General features: G+C 39.8%; 1 protein-coding gene, 1 long non-coding RNA gene and 1 pseudogene across 5 annotated transcripts in view; all 3 read left to right on the top strand.

The window, feature by feature from the left end:
* The window catches only part of LOC134756518 (uncharacterized), a 103,791-nt gene extending 98,208 nt beyond the window's left edge, over positions 1-5,583 (top strand). The window contains exon 6 of the long non-coding RNA XR_010129249.1: positions 4,254-5,583. This is a non-coding gene — a long non-coding RNA (uncharacterized lncRNA). The remainder of the gene's footprint in view (positions 1-4,253) is intronic.
* Positions 5,584-7,404: 1,821 nt separating this feature from the next.
* The window catches only part of CNTN1 (contactin 1), a 381,066-nt gene continuing 373,082 nt past the window's right edge, over positions 7,405-15,388 (top strand). Inside the window, exon 1 of one of the 4 annotated variants that reach the window (XM_031000864.3) lies at positions 7,405-7,903. The gene's annotated coding sequence lies outside the window, so the exon portion shown is untranslated. The remainder of the gene's footprint in view (positions 7,904-15,388) is intronic. The other 3 variants (XM_031000866.3, XM_063694063.1, XM_063694062.1) reach the window with 3 other exon arrangements.
* LOC129526004 (methionine aminopeptidase 1-like) overlaps positions 7,910-15,388 on the top strand; it is a 73,686-nt pseudogene continuing 66,207 nt past the window's right edge.

Here is a 15,388-nt window from a genome sequence, read left to right as displayed (position 1 = left end):
TTTGGAGGAGAGGGGATGAAGTGGAGAGCAGTGAAGCAGGAAATTTTAAAGTATATCTGGGACACCATGATGATGAGTCCTGGATTCTGTTGTGTGTATGTGGTATTTTTTTTTTGTAAGAGTATTAATTTTTTTTGGTTTGTTTGTTTTAGGAGACAGTTAACTTGGTTGCACTCAACTCCAAACTCTGTCTCCCCTTGGACAAGCAGCTGCTGAAATCTCTGCTAAGTTCTTATACTGGTTTCTTAAGGTTACTATAACATAATGTGACCACAATGAAACAATAAAAATTTACTCTATTATTTGAAACAACAAAATGTCTCAAAATAACAAAAACTTACTCTTTCACGATTCTGGAGACCCACAAGTTCTGGAGACCCACAAGTCCAACTCAGTATCACTGGGCTAACATTTAAGCGTTAGCAGGATTGTATTCCCTTCAGAAGCTCTGCAGGAGACTCATTTGCTTGCTTCTTCTAGCTTTTGGTGTTTGCTGGGACATCTTGGCATATAGCTGCATCACTTGCTTATCTTCAAGGGCAGCATCCCAAAATCTCTCTCTGTGGTATCTTCACATTACCTTCTGCTCTGTGTAGTAAAAATCTCCCATTGCCTCCTTCTTATAAGGATGCATGTGATTGCATTTAGGGCGATCTCAGCTGGATAATCCAAGATAATCTCTCCATCTCCAGAGCCTTAACTTAATCACTACATAGACTGTCACATAAGGTAACACTCACAGATTCCAGGGATTAGGGGAAGAGGTTACAGACTTCTATTTACAATTTTTTTAAGCCTTATTTGGGCTGCTTGGAGTTTGTCGTGTGTTTACAGAGTTTAAGGGTCAGTTTAAGATTTGGATAGAGTTTATATTCTGAACTGGGGGCTCTCTTTTTCTGGATGTCTATTTTCTAAGATTCACCTGTCTTACTTCTTTCTTCTGTTGTCATCTAGAGTTCTGTCCACTATTTCTTCAAGACAGAAAGATCGTGCCTTTATTTTTGTTTGAGACTTGGCCATCCTGTTTGGAATCAGCCAGTTTCTGCATTCAAGACCAAAAACTAGATGAAATAGGAAGCTACTTTCTGTCATTTCCTTTTCCCACAAATATTCACTTCTTCAGTTTCTGCCTGCTTTGGACTACTCTACAGTGCCCTCAAGTAGGTGTTCTTCTCTTTTTCCCAGAGGTTATAGTTTTTATCTATAGGGTAGATGGTCAACAGTAGTTACTCCTCTATTACTGAAAGCTGGGCCTGTACCTTTTTTTAAGAGCACATGGGGCATTTACAAAAAAAAATGCAAGTTTTGGTTTATAAACAAAGTCTCAACAAATTACCATAGGTTGCAACCCTTTTAAAGTATTTTTCTGACAAAAGAAATTTAAAATTCTAAAACAAAAAGATAAACTAAAAACCTTAAATGACTATATATAAAACAATGGACTTTTAAATAATCTTTGAGTCATAAAAGAAAAACAAAGATTAAAAAACATTTGGACCACATGCTAAAAAAGACATTAAAATGTGTCAGATATACTAAAGCACTACCTAGAGAAAATATTATAGCCTTAAATGCAAATATTTAAAAAGAGAGAGGGTGAAAAGTCAATGATGTATGTTTCCATCCCAAGAAAAAGAAAAAGAATACCAAATCCAAACTAAGTAGAAAAGGAGGAAGGAAATAATAGAGATAGGAGCTGAAATAAATAAAATTAAAACCAAATATACATTAGAGAAAAATAACAAAGCCAAATTGATATTTGAAATGATGAACAAAATTTCTGAACACTGTGAAAAACAGACAAGAAAATAGCTGACAACTTATCAGTAATCAGGAATAAAATTTAGATTATAAATACAAATCCAATAGACATTAAATATAATAAAGGATATTGTGAACAGTTTTGTTAGAAATATTCAAAATAAGTTTGAATATTTGGATGAAATGGACAAATTCTCTTCTCTGTTCCTTCTCCTTTGCACCTCTGTATTATTGTGTGAGGGTGGGATGTATATTTGGGTAGATGACCTTTTATAAAAGAACTGCTTTATTGTATTAGGCCATTCTTGCATTGCTGTAAAGAAATGCTTGAAACTGGGTAATTTATAAAGAAAAGAGGTTTAATTGGTTCACTGTTCTGCACACTGTACAGGAAACATGGAGCTGGCAGCTACTCGGCTTCTAGAGAAGCCTCAGGAAGTTTACAATCATGGCAGAAGGCGAAGGGGGAGCAGGGATGTCACATGGTAAAAGAAGGAGCAGGAAAGAGAGAGTAGAGGGGAGGTGCCACATGCTTTTAAACAAACAGATCTTGTGTGAACTCAGTGTGAAAGCTCACTTATCACTAAGGGGATGGCCCAAGTCATTCATGAGGGATCTGCTCCCATGATCCAAACACCTCCCACCAGGCTCCACCTCCAACGTGAGGGATTACATTTCAACATGAGATTTGGGTGGGGACAAATATTCAAACTATACCATTAGCAAATAATTTTGAATATGAGTATTGTTTAACTTTGCTCCTCATTTTATGGCATAGTAAACTGAGGTTTACAATTCTTTCCCTATTCTCTTAGCTAGTTATTAGTGGAGAGTTGAGCAAAGGTGTTGTTGTTTAAAAGTTCATGTGTTGAAAATTTAATACCAATGCAACACTGTTGAGGGGTGGGACCTGTAAGACATGATTAGGTCATAGGGCTCTGCCCTCAATGTGTGGACTAGTGCCCTTATGGCAGGAGTGGGTGATTTATAAAAGAGTAAGTTGGGCCTTCTTCCCTCCCTTCCCTCACCCTCCTTTTTTCCCTCTGCCATGGGATGATGCAGCAGAAGGCCCCCACCAGATGTCAGCCCTTTGATCTTAGGCTTTCCAGCCTCCAGAATTGTAGGAAATAAATTTCTGTTCTTCATAAATTACCCAGTCTCAGGTATTCTGTCATAGCAGCACAAAACAGACTAAGATAAAAGGTCTTCTAACGTCCAGTCTTTTATCCACTTCAGAGGGTGAAGGTATCCATTATTTCAAAGAGCTATTCAGAAAATAGGATTTTCAGTGTCTATAATGAGAGTTGGTAATGAAAGGAAAGGACATATTAATTAAGGTTGAGAGTGGGAGTTCACTAATAATATCTGACTGCTGACTTTCCATGAATAAGGAGACTAAAGCTACGATTTAAACAACTGAATTGAGCATTGGCCACTCCCCATGAGTTGTATGAGTTGAAAGAATTTGAGGACACAGTGGCTATGAACTAAGGAGTAACACATCCTTTTGTTACATTATACATTGATTCCTATTATATAAATGGGGCAACATGAAAGATAAATTAGAGGACTCCATTGTGAAACAATAGATGTGAAGATGTCCTTGCAATATTAGCATGTGTCCTTTTCTGTAAATTTGCTCTTTTGGTGCATAGCAGTTACTGCTAAAGCTAAGAGATTCAAATATTACTCTTAATCCCTAAAAAGATTACAGTGGCTCTGCATGAGTAGCAACTTGCTGCTGTTTAATATATATGCAGTATTTAGTATTCAAAAACTTTCCTGTCCTGGTCTCCCCCCATGTGGCACTGATAGTGTGTGTGTGTGTGCATGCATGCTTGGTGCACTGTGCATCCATCCCATTGCCTGGATTCCCAGTTGGCTATGTAAAAGCTAGGTCAGTGGGCTGATGTGATCTCTGAGATGCTGCAGACTGGGTTTAGCATGACTCTCTTTAAACCAGTAGGCAGAACCTTGGTTACCTTTCTGCTGTGGTAATTGCAGCTTAAAATATTAATTGGAAAAGCCCCGTTTTCCTTACTCTCCTGCTTTTTTGCCATATCGAGTATGTTAGAAACTGTTCTGGGAAGCCTGGAGAAGTGAGGAAATGGTGGGCGGAGCAGAGGAGAAAGAAAGGGAGTACATGCTGTGGAAAGCTGCACTGTTGCTGTAGTTTCCTTTCCCTTCTCTGAGGTTTAATCACTAGTTGGAGGAAATTGGAATGTTTGAAGAAGGAGGGCCAGTGCAGGGTGGAAAAAGGAGGGGAAGACAGGAGAATTCAATAATAAGGCCAAGGGCAGTTTAGCAAAGCAATGCCCAGTAAATTGTACTATGGAACTCTGTAAGTTACTAGGGAGTCAGAGCCATCCAGGGCACATGGCAAAATTGTCCTACTGTTTCTTTTGAAGATCTGCAGACAGGTTCTATACCAGACTGCCAGATTGGAAGCCTTCAGACTATTGTTTCTATAATTCCCTTCTTCCTAATTTTAGGGACAGAAGTGCCAGCTGGCCATTCATTTTCCAACAGCTTTCTTCATACCTCGACACCAGTCCTGATGACTCTGATCCCATACTCATGAAGCCGACCTCAAACTTACAAGCACGTTGAATCTGAGCTGAATTTATAGTTAAAGTGGCATGCTTTCACATATTTTTATAGATGCTGGAAGATGAGTACACCAGTTGGATCAGTCCTGAAAACATCAAAAGGCTGGATGATACAGGGAGGAAAAAGAGAAGGAACTCTGCTGAAAGAAATACCAAAACTGTTATTGTTCACGTGGTAGAAAAAGTAATGAACGAAGTCTTAAGACCTGGGGTCTAGCTGCAGCTTTCCCCTAACTAGTCACATGACCTTAAGCAAATTCTGTCCCTCCCTCACAGAATAATGAGTGGAATTCAACAATTCTTTCTTCTTCTTCTTCTTCTTTTTTTTTTTTTGAGACAGAGTTTTGCTCTTGTTGCTGCCCAGGCTGGAGTGCAATGGTGCGATCTCGGCTTTCCGCAACCACCTCCGCCTCCCAGGTTCAAGAGATTCTCCTGCCTCAGCCTCCTGAGTAGCTAGGATTACAGGCATGCGCCAGCATGCCCAGCTAATTTTGTATTTTTAGTAGACACTGGGTTTCTGCATGTTGGTCAGGCTGGTCTCGAACTCCCAACCTCCGATGATCTGCCTGCCTTGGCCTCCCAAAGTGCTGGCATTACAAGGAATTCAATAATTTCTAAGATCCTTCAAACTTTCATATTTTTAAAACCATATATTTGTCAGCAAATACATATCAGATGTCTGCAATATGCCAAGCATTATATACCCACCTATAATATTTTACTGCCTTTGTTTTCGAAGGACCACATTTCTCTTTGGTTACTCAAGTTCCTCATTGTGAAATGTGACTAATGATGACTCTCCTGCTTATTTTAGAACACAGAGGGAAATTGTGTCTGAAAGTGATTTGGAAAATCTAAAATGTTCTGCAGCAGCAGATACCTTTGACATATTCATTTGTATTGTGGGAACATATGTACAGGTTTTTCTCTTTGAGATAATAAGCAATAACCTGAAAATGCTCTGTTTTACTTGAAAATGTGTGAGATGCCTGATCCAGAGAGAAATTATCTTAATACTGTTCTAGAGTTGTGTTTGCATGTACACACAAAGCTGCTAATTAGATCACAGTAAATGCACAAAGTAACATTGTCTGCTTGAAGAATAAAGAATGTGTTCCGTGAGAGCTTGCCTATTTTATTCATCATTATATTTATAATAGTAATATTTGTTGAAGGAATGAATGAGTGAAGCAATGAAAGAATGCAGATAGCAGAGATGTCTTTAGTTTTCTTTTCATTACCAATTTCAATTCCTGTGTCGTCTTCAATATTTAGGTATTTTCTTTGATACTTTTTCTTCTCTTCTGATTACCTCTAGAGGAGAGTATGTTGAAGCTCATTTTGACTCAAAATAATTTATGCTTAGGAATCAAAAGATGTTCGTGTTGCAAACACACATTCCTAAGAAATATTACTATTGTAATTGCTTCCTGAGACCATCTTTAACGTGTCCAATACATTATTCTGCTTTAGCACCTAACACAGGGTATGGCACTGAAAAAGTACTCAGTAATTCATGAATGATTTGGCCAATCCAATGGAATAACTGGTGTGAGTACCTGGGACAGAGGTGGATGACTAATAAGGAGTATTGTGTAAGAAATGACACAGGGGTTCTGAAATTTTGCCACGGCATATTTAGTCATTTCCATTCAGTGTTAAGATGGTTGTCACCACACAAATCATATCTATTTGTTCACTGTAAACTTTCTCCAGGGTCCCTTCCCACCTTCAAATGCATTATTTTATTTTATTTTATTTTGTTTTGTTTTGTTTTGTTTTATTTTATTTTTTGAGGCGGAGTCTCGCTCTGTCGCCCAGGCTGGAGTGCGGTGGCGCAATCTCGGCTCACTGCAAGCTCCGCCAACTGGGTTCACGCTATTCTCCTGCCTCAGCCTTCTGAGTAGCTGGGACTGCAGGCGCCCAACACCATGCCCGGCTAATTTTTTGTATTTTTTTTTTTTTTTTTTTTTTGAGTAGAGACGAGGTTTCACCGTGTTAGTCAGGATGGTCTCGATCTCCTGACCTTGTGATCTGCCTGCCTCGCCTGCCAAAGTGCTGGGATTACAGGCATGAGCCACCTCGCCCGGCCCCCACCTTCAAATGCATTAATCGGATTCCTTCAGTATTATGAAGAAAACATTATGAAGAGCCTTACCTGATGATAGTAATAACAACCGTAACCACTAAGTAGAGTCTATATTTATTAATAGCAATGTCATCTTCTCTAACAGTTGTCCAGTGTCCCAAGCCTATCATAAGCTCTTTGTAGCTCTTTGAGAATGAGAGTTGTGTCTTATGCTCAGCACTTAAGATGGCTACTTAATTCAGATAGAAGAAGAATGTGGCTATTTGCAGGCAGAAGGCAACTTAATTCCTCACATGGTACTATATACTAAGACACCCTACACTCCCAGTTTTACACGTGGTAGTTCTAGCACGTTCCTTCATTTAAGGAGTCTCTTGAATTCCAAAATTTCCAGATTCCACCTGAATAAATGGCAGAGATGGCAACTGGACACAAAGTTATTTTACCCTGTTCCGTTCACATAAAAGGCAGGCTTGGGATCACTTAGGTTTGGGGGCATAAACATCCTCTCAGTGTCTGAGTACTAAAGAAATGATAAACTACTATCAATAGAAAAGTAACAGATCACTTAATTATCAATTAGTCTAATGGTGATTATTTTAAGACTTTTGCCACAAACTGAACTGCCCCAAAGCAAATCTCTCATGCAGTTTGGCCTTAATTTCTTTTACCCCCTTTTTTTTTTTGAGAGGTTATTATGCAGTGCTTTCCCGTTTAAAACACTGTTTCTACCAGGGAATATTTGGGGGTCTTCTGCATTACAGACTAAGCAATTCAGTCTTTTCTCAAGAAAAACTGCCATGTTACATCTGGACAAAAATGGAAACTTTAAAAAAAAACCTCACATCGTTTTATTTTCCTTTCTGTGTGTGTATTTTTGCCCACATAAGTATCTTATTATTTCCTAATCGAAGCTCATTCTTCTCTATGAGGCTCTGGCTTGATATTTTCGCCTGACAAATCTCCCGGAGCAGATGGTCCCTTCAGGGAAGCTTCAGGAAAGTGCTGGGTGTCTAGTTATGCCTGGACCCTCCCTCCCTCTTGGGGCCTCAAAGGACAAGTCATCAAACCAGTTTCTCTCCAGCAAGGGTCCTTGATCCGGTAGTAGCAGGTTTGGGTTTCAGGCATTGCAGAGACCCTTTGCAGTTGGGTTTAGCAGCTACCCAAGTCTGCAGCCTGCGCTCGTCCTGGGGGTGAGAGTGATATCCCTGTTGTCCAATCAGAGACGCGGGTTTCCCTGTGGTCCCCGCCCCACTTTCCCTGCTGCCCCAATAACCGCCCTAAAAGGCCGGGCTTCTGCTGTCAAGTAGCCAGGGTGGGCTCAGCCGAGGCGAGGAGGGGCGCCGGTGGGGAGATGCGCTCCCAGGTGTTTGCAGCGGAAGTGGGAAACCTGTAGGGTATGGTCCAGCTGTGCCGCACCGAGGCGAGCAGGAGCAGGGAACAGGTAGGAAGCTGGACTTTTCCTTCTTTGCAGATAAAATAAAGAATGCGCATTTCCATGCTGTTGCTTCCCTTCCCCCAGCCCCGCCCAGCCCTCGTCACCCCCAAATCGCCTGTGGTCGCTGTAGCTCTCGCCGTGAAGTACGGCGCGGGAAGGACTGGGGCGGAGGTGGCTGGGGTGCGGGGAAGCAGGGGTGCGGGATGCTGGAGCCCTGGGGTGCCGGGCAAGGCAGGACGGCAGTGCCCTAGGAGAGGGCTCCGAGCTCGGGGTCTGTGTCTCGTCAACTTTCCTTTCGGAGGCTGCCGCCGCCAGCGCCGGGAACTCGCCCCAGGGATGCCATATCGCCTCGGCAGGGGAGGGGTGGGGAAGCAGAGAGGTCGGCAGCCCGGGGCCTGCAGGTCTTTTTCTCCCGACGCCGGCCCGCACCTGCTCATCTTTCCCATCCCACCTGGGCGCCTGGCTAGCGCATCCCGGAAAACCTGGGAGCGGTTGCGGAGAGGGGAGGAAGCGACTTGTTTGTCCCCTGACCCCTCTGTTAAGATCTAGCTCCCTTCAGGAGATGGGGGTGGGGAAGAATCCCTGCAACTCGAAGGGCACGTTCCGATTAATTACATCTCCGTTGAGAAGGCACCGGCCCTTCTCCACGATCTGCGGCAGGTGGGAGGGAGAGACCGCGGAGCCACGGCCCCTTCCCTCGTAGCCTGGCGCTGTCTACGGGAACCACCTTCACACCTAGTTTCTGAAAGGTGGGTTAGGCTTCAGGGATTTCCAGGGAGTCAAGTGATTGTGCCCGGATGGGCTCCGAGCGGCTGCGAGGCTGCCTCCCTAGGTGACCGCATCTGGGTAGTAGGTGTTGGCCCAGTGCCGGTTCCTGCAGGAGTCAGATTGCTGGGAGCAGTAGGCAGAAGAATTGCAGAGAGATCCGACGCTGCATCACCCTCTGGGACTGATGGCACCCTGCTTTGAAAATTCCTGAAAAATTGGGATGATGGGAAAGAGGGAAAGCGGATAGCTGCGACCTTTCCTTATTTATTTATTTATTTTCATGCCAAACCGGGCATGGGTATTCGTACGTGTGCTTGTGTGTGCACATCTCCAAGGTGGAGCTATATATAGCTCCTGCATACCCAGCCCGGCTTCCCTGCTGCTGAGCCGGCTGCCTTGGCCTTCTCAAGCAATCTGGAAGCACTGAGTGGGCGGGGCAAAAGGGAATCCAATTCTCCATTGGGGGAAAAGCCGGAGAAGAAGCATTCAGACTGCTGAAACCCTGCGTGAAATAATGTTTTTGTAACTCACGTAAAGATCAATATTTCATATTTCATGTTTTCAATATTTCAGTATTTTGAAAACATTCTTAGAGTGCCAATATAATCTTCATCCATTTCGCCGCATTTTTCGGTTTCTAAGTGTACATATGAACCTTACCAGGCCGAAGTGTAACGCAAATCCAATTAATACATGCCGTATCTGGGATATTTTATTAGACTCGGCATAATGGTTTGGTTATTTGGTAGTAAATTTATTTCAGTGATAACTTATGGCTAACAGCATTTGGGGATCTGGGAATGGATCCACCCACTTTCCAGGACTAAGGAACTGCTAGAACCCTTGCGGGGGTAGATGTGAGGTATTTCTTTGTACAGATTTTACTTGTGGACCTGATATTTGAATTTGTACTGCTTTTTCATATCACATCTATTTGTACTATGTGAACTTTCTTTTATAGATTGATGTATGTGCATTTATCTTTGCCATTCCCTGAAATTACTTATTCCTGATGACAACCTTTCCATTTTCACAGATGAAGAAACTAAGATTCAGAAAACACAAGTGATTGGTTGAAAGTCTTCTGAAAACTTTAATATTCCAACAACCTGCCGTGTAATTATACTGCATAGCAGTTTCCCCTCAAATAGAATACTTTTTAGCTTCCCAGGATTTTTGGTCCTGGCAACAAAATGTGGTTAATGTTGATACCAGGAACAATATAAACCAAGTTTATTCGGTTCTAGTCTGACATGTATCCCTACAAAATTTAATTCTGTGTTTTAAGAACAAAATTCTAACTTGCCAAGTCATTTTGGAGATAAATTATTTAATCTACCAAGTTACCATCATAGGCAGTGCGAGCTGGCTTTTAATTTTGCTCTGCAACTTCCTGATGATCTGATTTGGAGCAAGTTAATTAAACTCTGAGAATCTGTTTTCTTGTCTTCAAAAGGAATTTTATAGCATTGAAATTTCAGGTTGCTACAAGGGTCATAAAAAGCATGCATGCTTCTATCATGGGGATGGGCGCATAGTGGGTCATTAATAAACAGGGCTACTGGTAATAATAACAATACATAGGTATGTATCAACTAAATGCATTTTAAAATTCATGGTTCTAACAAAACGATCACTCCTCTTCAGAATCTCTAGTAGACTATTTTCACTTGGAAACTTAATCATACTTAGTCTTATTTTGTTGCTTAATCCTCATTTGTATGTCTGATTTGTTTTCTGGTTAGGAAGTACTTTGCAGAAAAAGACTACGCTTATAATCTTTTTGTATACCCCACCACATTGAACACAGTCCTATAATAAGTAGCCTTAAAGATTCTTGTTCAGGAAGCATCATCCTAAGAAGCTAGATGGGTGCTGCAATGATTTGGGGATTTTTTTTGGTAGAAGGCTATGCCTTGGGAGGAAACTTCCTCTGGCTTTATGATCCTCTCCATGAGGAGTAATGGATGACATAAGGTGTTTCTATATCTTTTCATAGAATGATTCGGTTCTACAGTAGGGGTTATGACTATGTACTGGTTCTATATATTCTCTTGTATCTTGTGTCCCTTGAGACCAACTAGGAAGAGCTGAAATAGACAATTTATATTTCTGTATACAAAATATGCCCTGTAATTGCCTTATTTCAAAAAAAATCAACAAATGCTCCAATTTCCATCTATTTCTACATGTAAATTGGCCATGGTCTCTATCATATCCCACAACTTATTCTAACTCACCAGTAAGCTCCTCCTCAATTCCAATGTTTGTTGTCTTTTTATTGATGTATTATCGATTGTTCTCTTCTGACCTTCTATTTTCCATATTGTCCATCTTCTTGAAATTTTGCTCCTTGACACTACAATGCTCTGATAGTGTACTTTTTTCTTAGTTTTTCTAACTTTCCTTTCTTTGTCTCCCTCTTATCTTCTCTTTCTACTTCTAGCTTTCAAGCAAATCCCCCAAATTGATGACAATTTATCTTATTGAAAATAAAGTTCTCCTTCTGCATTTCCATTCCTAATCTCCCTCCCATTAGCCATTTCCTTTACACTTACCCTATTGGCTAAGAGCACAGGCTTTGGGAGGAAGCCTGCAGGTGTTAATATTTATGTATCATGATGCAGTTAAGCGAACATCAGCAAGTCAACTGGGGAGTATCATAGCACTTACGTGAGAGGATTTTGTGATTTGTAAAATATTAAGTGAGATAATGCGTGTTAAACATTCAAAATAAGGTTTGGCCCATGGTAATTACTCATAAAGAATAGCTATTAATAATAGAAGTGCTATTGTAGCAATTGTAATGCACAAGGTGAAAACTGGTTTTGCTTTTTCCCCATCAATAGGCATCATTCCTAAACTGGCTTTTATCAATGGAGACTACAACTTTACAGGCTTTCTAGCTTGTGGTTAGTTACTTTTTAAGACTTTCTTTCCTCTAGTCCAAGTGTTCACCATATAGTCAGTAATTAATTCATTTTTATTTTCAACTCTAATTTGTATCTTTCTCTGCTTATTCCAGCACTAGTTTCTTCTGGCACTCCATGCCTGGATGAGTCCAGTAGGCAAGTTATCAAAACTTCCAATTTATAAGTCTATCTGCTGTAATCTAAGATGCCATGTATTATTGGTATAATGTGTTTTCAACTTTCATTAGTGCTTCTACTTTCCTTTGAAACTTTCACTGTACTTTAGTTCATATCTTAAAAAACACTGATTTTGGAGCAGGAGACTCAGGTTCAACTACTGACAACAGGACTGATCAGTTGTGTAACCTTGGAAATGTAGCAGCAGGAGGATGGGGCATTATTTCACTTCAATAATATGAATGACCTACTGTGTAAAGTTACATTCAAAAGTCTATTTAATATTCAATTGAAAATAATATCTTATTATTATAAGGACATCTAAAATCATTAAAGAAATACTGGGAATAAAGAAAAATCCACCAAATTCCACAGTACAAAGAGATCCTATTTCAATCTTCCAGTCTTATTTCTATTAATATAAATAGGTATTTTTCAATTATAGATTTGAGTTTACAGTGAACATTCACTTTTGTATTTAGCTTTTTAAACTTAATATACCATAAACATTTATTCATTTCATTTAATATTCTTACTATCCATGTGTTTTTTGGCTGTCAATATTCTATGATAGATCTTCAGACTGTTTTCAGTTTTGCACCGTCATGAACATGAACCTTTGTATACATTAATATTTGCATTTCTGACCATTTCCTTATGACACCTTAGAAGTTACCCAGGCAAAAGTGTAAATATTTTTAGCCTCATAACACTTACTGCCAAATTGCTTCCCCCAAAATGTAAGCACAGATTTATTCTCTACCAGTGGTTGTACCAGTTTGGCCATACTCTCATTAACACTTGATATTATTTTTAAAAATTGGGATCATTTTGATAGTACAAATTGTGTATCTAGTTATTCTTCTGAGTTATTGTTCCTATGATTTTGGATGAGTTCAAAAATTTTATACTTATAGGTTCTTTGTATTTTTTAATTTGTGAATTTCATTTGACTCTTTATTGGAGTGTTCATATTTTCTTCATGTAATAGGAAATCTGAGGTATACTGAAAAAATTGTCCGCATCTTGTTCTTTGCATTTTAAAAAATGCTTTCTAACACACAGAAATGTATAGCTTTACTGTAGTTTATAAATCTATTTGCAGTAGTGTCTCTTTGTAGCTTTCAGGTTCAGAAAACTTTCTACCACTTAACGGAGAATTGAATATAAAAACAACATGTGACGGTGCTATTGCTGAACTTCTTTCCTCCTTTGAAGCAGAATCTGGCTTATGTATATCATATGTATATCCCAGTGCGAAATGGCTCTGGGGACACATAAAATTCACTCAGTCTATTAAGACCCCATTATTCTTTAGGCAGCTCTCCCATGAAGTGAATAGTACCTTAATTCTTTCTGAGCTATTATTGTCCATTTTAAAAGAGCCACAGGGCAGAATGCACTATGGAAGATATTAATGGCCAGGTTACTCAGCCAGAGCAGGACACTTTGTTTGCACAATTACCTGAATGACTCAGGCACTAAATCTGCTTCTGCCAGGATTATCCAGATGGTCCTTAACTCAGTAGACAATTTTTCACGCCTGTACTTGATTTTGATGGTGTAGACCTGAGCATGTCGTCACTTTTCCTGCACTGTCTTGTTACTACTCAATTTGCTTAGGGCTGGTTGCTTTAGTTTCTTTTATGAGAGGCAGGTTTGCCCGGTTCTTCAGAGCATAGGTGTTAAGAGTTATGCAGAGCTTTGCATGAAACCTAGCTCAGTCAGTTACTAGCAGTGTGCTTTGAGGCCAGCCACTTAATTTTTTTTTTCTTTTTTTTTTTTTACGGAGTCTCGCTCTGTCGCCCAGGCTGGAGTGCAGTGGCGTGATCTCAGCTCACTGCAAGCTCCGCCTCCTGGGTTCACATTATTTTCCTGCCTCAGCCTCCCGAGTAGCTGGGACTACAGGTGCCCATGACTACGTCCGGTTAATTTTTTTGTATTTTTAGTAGAGATGGGGTTTCACCGTGTTAGCGAGGATGGTCTTGATCTCCTGACCTGTGATCCGCCCGCCTCGGCCTCCCAAAGTGCTGAGATTACAGGCGTGAGCCACCGCGCCCGGCCATGAGACCAGCCACTTAAATTTTTTTACAACATTGTTTTCTGTGTAAGAAACATATTCAGAGTTTGAAGTCCCTATTTCATTCTCCTCCGTCATAGTCGCCTTCTTCTAAGTACATTCTATATGTCATAACCACAGTTGTCTTTCTAAAACCAATTTCATCGTATTCTTCCTCTGCTGAACGTTTTTTGAGTTAGTTCCCGTTTTTTTGTATTAGTAAGATGTCTGAAGTCTTTTGCATTGCACCTAAAGTCCTTTATTAAATGGTACGTGGTAACTTCTCTAGATTTATTTTCTGATTAATCAAATTTCTTCCATCTCCAGTCTCCCGCAATGTCAATCAACTGAACGGTTTGCCTTCTCCTAATGCATCTTGTTTCCTCTTTTCTCGCAACACCCTCCCATGTTCCCCGTGTTCTATTCTCTAGTATAAATAACCTGTTTTCTTGTCTGCTTTTTAACTGACCTAACCTTTTCATGCCTTGGGTCAGGTGCCACCATTTCTTGGAGGACTTCCCCTGAATTCCCAGTCTTAAATTTTGACTCCCATGGTAACCTGTGGATATCCCTGCCGTATCACTTACCATACTATATTGTACTGATTGGTTACTTGTCTCTTGCCCCCACCGTAAGTCCTTGAGGATAGACACCATATGTTATTTTTCTTTGTGTCTGATAGAGGACCTGACATAGAGTTGATACTTAATAAATATTTTCTGAAGAAATGAATAAAAGAAGGTTAAGACTAAATTAGTTTTTAGGATTTCAACAAATGAAGGATTCATATATTTACCCTGGAAACCAATCAATAAAAACTAAAAATTATGTCAATCTTCACAATATTTCAAAAATTAACTTCCTGGTTTTGTTGATTTATACAGAGTAAATAAAAGAGAGGTTTTTTTTTAATGAGGAATTTTGTAATGAAAAGCATGCCTAGGACAGCCAATAATTCCAAATTGCTAAATCAGTCAATAAATATCTTTTAAATAATTCTGCATTTTAAAAGGAAAGAGGAATGTATAGTTACGTGGATAATGTCGATGTATAAATTTAGCTGTGTTGGAATTAAATAATGGCAAAGTTAATTTCACTTTTCTTTATTTAATAAAAGGTCTTCCATTGGTGTCATCTTTGGTAGATTACAAAGCATGGTCCCATGCATAGCCTTATTTGATCCTTCGTAACAGTTTTGAAAGTTAGATTCAAAGGCATGGTTATCCACATTTACAGATAAAAAAAAAAAAAGCTCAGAGAAGTAACTAATTTGCCCAAGGTTACACGTTAGTGGCAAATCTGGACAAGTAAGATGATCTTGCTCATAGTTGAGTGTCCCATGTGTTATGCTTGGCCCAGAACATTTCACTGAGAGATGACTGCCATCATTTTGTCTAGGTTAAGGACAACAATCTTGGTAATAATAATCCCCTGAAAGTCCTGAGCAATCTAGTAAAAATGTATTGCATTATTACCTATATAGGGTTTTTACTTAGATTTTTAGTAATCTGAGAAGAAACCAGCTGATAGAACTTTTTGCTTTAAACATATTTTAAAGTCTTATATTTAGTTACT

The sequence above is a fragment of the Gorilla gorilla genome, chromosome 10, assembly GCF_029281585.2.
Source record: "Gorilla gorilla gorilla isolate KB3781 chromosome 10, NHGRI_mGorGor1-v2.1_pri, whole genome shotgun sequence".
Taxonomy (NCBI): Eukaryota; Metazoa; Chordata; class Mammalia; order Primates; family Hominidae; genus Gorilla; species Gorilla gorilla.
The sequence above is the reverse complement of the archived record's forward strand: the minus strand, read 5'-3'. Positions and strand labels throughout refer to the sequence as shown.